This window comes from Sorex fumeus, unplaced genomic scaffold (genome assembly GCF_029834395.1).
Source record: "Sorex fumeus unplaced genomic scaffold, SorFum_2.1 ptg000008l, whole genome shotgun sequence".
Taxonomy (NCBI): Eukaryota; Metazoa; Chordata; class Mammalia; order Eulipotyphla; family Soricidae; genus Sorex; species Sorex fumeus.
The window spans coordinates 10,028,814-10,034,715 of record NW_026606065.1 but is presented as its reverse complement, the minus strand read 5'-3'; the positions used below and the strand labels follow the sequence as shown (position 1 = coordinate 10,034,715).

At 35.9% G+C, this 5,902-nt stretch overlaps 1 non-coding gene across 1 annotated transcript; it reads left to right on the top strand.

The window, feature by feature from the left end:
• The first annotated feature begins 5,550 nt into the window (after positions 1-5,550).
• On the top strand, positions 5,551-5,657 carry LOC130019483 (U6 spliceosomal RNA). Its single transcript, XR_008791809.1, has one exon. It is a non-coding gene; the product is annotated as a U6 spliceosomal RNA (small nuclear RNA).
• Positions 5,658-5,902: the final 245 nt, after the last annotated feature.

The following is a 5,902-nucleotide window of genomic DNA, read 5'->3' as shown; positions in this document are numbered from 1 at the left end:
ATTTAATGAATATGTTAAATTTAGTAGTTGAGAACTAGATCAGTTAAAAATCATTGTGATTCCTCAAATAATAAAACGAAGAAGCTCTTAGAAACTAGAAATCTAAATTAACAGGAAGAAAAGAATGGAATCAAACTGTAACAGTGCAGTAAGCAATTTTAATCTAAAGGCTTCCTCAAGTGCCTAAGTATTAGTAACAAAGAGCAAGAAGGAAGAAAAATTAATCAAATGTACTTATAAAGGTTCGATCTTGCCAAGTTATAGCATACATTCTCAGCCAAATCTGGTTCCTTTATTAATATTACTGAGATCAAAAGCAATCTAATATTTATAGCTATGAAGATACATACTTTTCACCATGGGGATATAGAAATGACATCCTATATTTTAAGATTTACTTTCTCTCTAACTGGCAAGAAGTAAGTAACTAGAGAAAATACCGTGAAGCCAACCATGGCTGCTTCTTGGATAGTTAGGGCTCCTATTCCAGATCGAGACTTTTGGGGATGATATTTGATGACACTAAACTTTACATATACACTGAGAAACATGTGAACTAAAATCCTATGAACCCAGTTCACTACCGGGACACTTGACAGTAATGAATGAGCATATCCCTTTATCTTGATCTTATAGGTCTTCTGAACTATTAAGTAATAAAACCATTAGGAAGCAACTTCACTCCAGCATTAATATACTTACAATCAGTTTGAGAAAAAATATCTAAGGTACTTTCTTCTTCACGTTCTTCAAATGCATTTCCTTAAACTTTCAGTTACAGTAAGTTTAGTTTACTCTAGAATAATGTCTGCTTAGATACTAAGCACAAGCACGGTGCAATCTGTATGAAAAACCCGTGAAATTTTTTTTAATCAGGAAAGAATTTTCCTGGCAACGGGCTTAATTCACTCACTCAACGCCACTCTTCTTCATAAGCAATGTCTAATCATCTAGTAGATTTCTTTGTTTATTTTGTCAGTTAAAAATGTAACATAGTATAGCCAAGGATCTGCTTGCAAATTTTAAAGTGACATTGCCTTTCTCTTTTTATTTAAAAACCATTTCAATAAAATGTAGGAGAAGATGGCTTCAAGTAGAAATTTAAGTGGCTTCACCCCTCAGGCAAGACCCTCATTCATTTATAACTCATGGGTGCTCTCTCCCGAGACCCTCAAGTACTTTGAAACAGTAATTTCATGTACGCTTCTAGAATTAAACTTTCAGATTCTTATAAACCCTGACACTTTCTTTTTGAACGATACATATAAAATGTTCAAATAAGACTGGAAGTAGCTCAACCTTTTGGATCAAATACTTTTTATGCTGCAAGTTCCATTTTATCCCCAGTATAGTATTTTCCCCCAAGTACCGCTGGGAATGATCTTCAAGTAGTGACCTGGAGAAGTCCCTGAGCACTGCACGGTGTGTCCCCAAATCCAAACGAACAAAAAATATGCACACATACTTATATACATTATATAGATATTATACATTTAATTTAACTTAGGTATCTCACATTTGTATGTTAGACAAAGAATACTGAAGATCACTGGAGGTGAGGGGCAAGTAACTTACAAATATATTCTCAGACTTTGCAGCAGAAACTCTGAACTTGAAGAGCCAATGTGATGGCATATTTAAAACATATAAAGATAAAGTCTGTCAACCAAAAACACAATATCCTGCAACAATTCTGAAGCGAAAGCAAGATACATGAAGAAATGGCCCAAAGGTTCATGGTTCAGGCTGCATCTACACTGCTTTCTCCTGCCCAAATTATACCCCTGGCTTCAGGAGGGTTCTGTAAGATTCACTGACAAAGAAAAAGACATGTCAGGCCTGGTTCACAGATGCTTCTGCTCAATAATCAGACACCACCCATAAGTAGTAAACTACAGTGCAACAGTATTTTTCTGGGATATACCTGAAAGATAAATATGAAGAGAATTTCTCCCCATGAGCAGTTCCTCTAGAAATGAACATATTTTAATTTACTTTTTTTTTAAATTTTTTTTTATTAGTGAAACACCATGAGGTACAGTTGTAGATTTACAATTTTTTGTGCTTGGGTTTGATTATACAATGATCAGATACCCATCCCTCCACCAGTGCCCATTTTCCACCACCATGGATAATATCCCCCCACCCCCATCCCCCTATCCCCCCTGCGTCTGTGGCAGGGCAATCCCCTGTGTTCTCTCTCTCCTTTTGGGTGTTGTGGTCTGCAAAAGAGGCATTGAGTGGCAAACATGTTCAGTCCATAGTCCACTTTCGACACACATCTCCCCTCCTGGGAGGATCCTCCAAACACCCTTTATTTGGTGTTCCCTTCTCTATCTGAGCTGCCCTTTCCTCTAGAATGCCCGACTGGCCACTAAGAGAATAAGTAACTACACATGCAGTTACATATATTAATTCATGAGCTTTATCAATGGTTTTGACTGGATTGGAGGGATTAGAAGGTACATAACTAGAATATTTGTTTTAAGACAATTCAATAAGTTGGTACATAAGTAGATTTTTCTGAAATGATTCCAAAATGCAAAGATAAATATCCTTTATGATTCTTTTCCAAGGAGTGACTTCAGCAAAGGAAAATTTTAATGAAAGAATATATCGAGTATTCTGTTCTATGGATCCCAGTCATCAGTTTTCCTCAGCCACCCCATCATACAACTAATTTTTCATGGGCTTAAGACCATAGATATCACTTGCCAAGACTGGTCTGACTAGAATCATCACAGAATGATCAATCTGCTGGAAGCAGAAAACAACACTGGCAACAGAATGTGGTGCCATTTCTCATGGGGACAATCCAGTTGGTAAGTAGATTAGAGCTTTCATTTTAGGAAGGGAAATGTTATGAATTCACAGAAATAATTTCTGTGGTACACTTGTCTTCTTTGGAAAATAGTTTTTCAGCCAAAAGTATTACCATCATCTAAGAACTTAGGCAATGTCCTCAAACTCAGGCTGGAATTCTATATTCAACTGACATCTCAGCCTTCCTGAGCAGTATGCCAGTTCTTTATTCATATCATATGTCAATCCTCACATAGAAAATACAAATAATTAATTTGTATTAATAATTAATTTGTATTACTTGATTTAAATATTTAAAACATTATAAATTTCAGGGTTCAATTCATTTGGATATGTTTCCACAAAATATCCAGTATCATCATTATTCAGGGTCATATAGCATTTGTTAAATCAATTTACCCTTGTATCTAGTTGTCTCTAGGACATTAGAATACATTAATGACGATCATTATACATAGTTTTATGCTGATCCTTTGGTAATAATTTCAAAAACGTGTTTTAGATATTTAGAAAAATGCAAAGAAAGCATGATATAGTTTTATATATATGATACAGCTTGTGGCAAAAGAGCTTGTGATAAAACTCTTCCTAGAAAAATATCAGTCTTTTGTTTCTAGAATCTCAAGGCATTCCTTGGGATTTTTTCCTGTAGATATGTTGTATATTTATATTTTATTCTTCCCTACTCCCCATTCATTTAAAAAATGTTAATTTGAGATAGGAAAAATGGTACAGCAAGTAAGGTATCCGTCTTGCACGCAGCAGACCCAGATTCCATCTCGTCACCACATGTGGTCCCTTCTGCCCACCAGAAGTGATTCCTGAGCACAGAACCCAGAGGAATCCCTGATCACTACCAGGTGTGCACCACTCCAAAAAAAATAAATAAACAAATTTGAATTCAAAATAAAAACAGACTGAAATGGAAGGTACAGACCTTGAAGACAAAAACCACTGAGATCTCCTCACTTTCAGCAACCGGCTCGTATATCTGTATGAATATTTCATATTTATTTTGAAGCATAGTCAGCTAGTATTATTGCTTATCTTCTCTTTACTACCCATGATGTACTTGTACCAGTAGAGCTGAACAATAAATTTCCCAGATGGCAAAACTTTCTGAAGAAAGTCTTGTGGCAGTAGACCTGGCCAGCAAACTCCTACTCTTCCTTGTGCAGCTCCGCAGAGAATAAATTCGATTAGGCATGGCCTGCAAGATTCAGTCAAGGTCACATTTCTTCTTTAACTCTGCAGAAACAACAGCTCTAAGAAAGAGATTATATTGCACAGATTCTGGATTTATCTTTGTTGAAAGTTTTTAAACCAATATCACTAATAATTCAGGGACTAGGCTTTGTTCTCTATTTTGTTTCAAAATCTCTAGCAGGTTCTTGTATCACTTTATTGGAAGTGCATAATCTTCTTTAATCTGTCACTATATTTGTTTACTTGGTTTACTTGGGATTCCTCTCCCCCCTTTTATACTGGACATAGAGTTTTCATGCTATATGTGTAGGCAAATAACCAGAACAATATGGATTTATATTATGTTTTATTGTCCCAAAATGACTTTTTGAATGTTTACATGACAACTAGAATATGTTAAATTTTAAATATATAAAACTTAAAGGTTATAGCCCAAAGGAGAATTTCCAATCAGTTTTACTTATTCATAATGTCAAGTATTCATTCACTCATGTATCAATTTTGTGGTTAGAGTTTATATTGATAAATCCTGGTGATGCAAAAGTAATCACGTCACAGCTCCAGATTCTAAGGAATTTTCCCCTTAATACAAGCAATATATGAATACAAGAAAGAAGATTGAAGTATTTGAGATTTATAAATACTATAAGAGAAGAGAAAGGGTTGTGGTAGAGAGAATATACATTTTGTGTTGAGAAATAATGAAACTAAAAAAAACCTGGGAGATCAAGCCATTGTCCTTTTAAAAAACAAGTCTTTGACCATAATCCCTTACTCTAAAATTCCAGTCCAGGCTGAATGGAATTATCCAGGGAAATGACAGCAGGTATAAAACAATTGAGCAGATACCCAAGGGCTTCGCACATCTCTGTGTGCTCCCAGAAACTGCAAATACTTTATCAAATTAATGATAATTAGGAGAATAGATATTTAGACCTAAAAAAAGATAAGTATCTTATTATAGTCTAAGACATTTCCTGTTGGGAATGCTAAAGAATTTGATTTTAAAATTTACAGAATTACGGACCTGAAAGATAGTACAACGTTGCCTGTGGCCATCCTGAGTTTGATTCCCAGAACCACAAGATCCCTGAGCTCCTCTATAAGTGATGGCTGAGTACAGAGTCAGGAGAAAGCTGAGAGTACATGAGGCCCAAAACGCTGGTGATCCCCAACAAAGAATTTATAGAACTAAATCTTTAGCTTCCCGCTCTATGCGGAAAAGGCCTTATTTTAAATCAATGCTTTTCCTTTCAATAAAGCATGTTATTAACTATATTTTATTCTAATAAATAGCACTGTAACACTGTCCTCCCGTTGTTCATTGATTTTGCTCGAGCGGACCCATTGTGAGACTTGTTGTTACTGTGTTTGGCATATCTAATACGTCTCTTGTAGCTTGCAAGGCTTTGCCAAGTGGGCGAGATACTCTTGGTGGCTTGCCAGGCTCTCTGAGAGGGGCAAAGGAATTGAACCCAGCTCAGCTGGGCCGGCCGCACACAAGGCAAACACCCTACCACTGTGCTAGCTTCAGTAGCATCTATACTAAAATTGGAAAGATACAAAGAAGATTAGCATGGCCCTGCGCAAGGATGACACACAGGTTCTAATAAATAGGGCATTAAAAACATCAAAATAACTTAAATAAAATTACATCACTTCTCTATTATGTTTAATTCCCGAGAGCAGGGAATGAGTTAGGAATAAGAAGAAATAAAATATTAATTTCATTGTCTTTTTCAGTGACCTTGTAATTGAATTTCCTTGAACATAATCATTATTCTAACTGCCTCAATTTCTCCTAAAACCCTAATTCCTGGTCTTCTGCACCTGATTCTCCTTTGCAAGGCCTTTTGAACTCTCCATAAGTGGC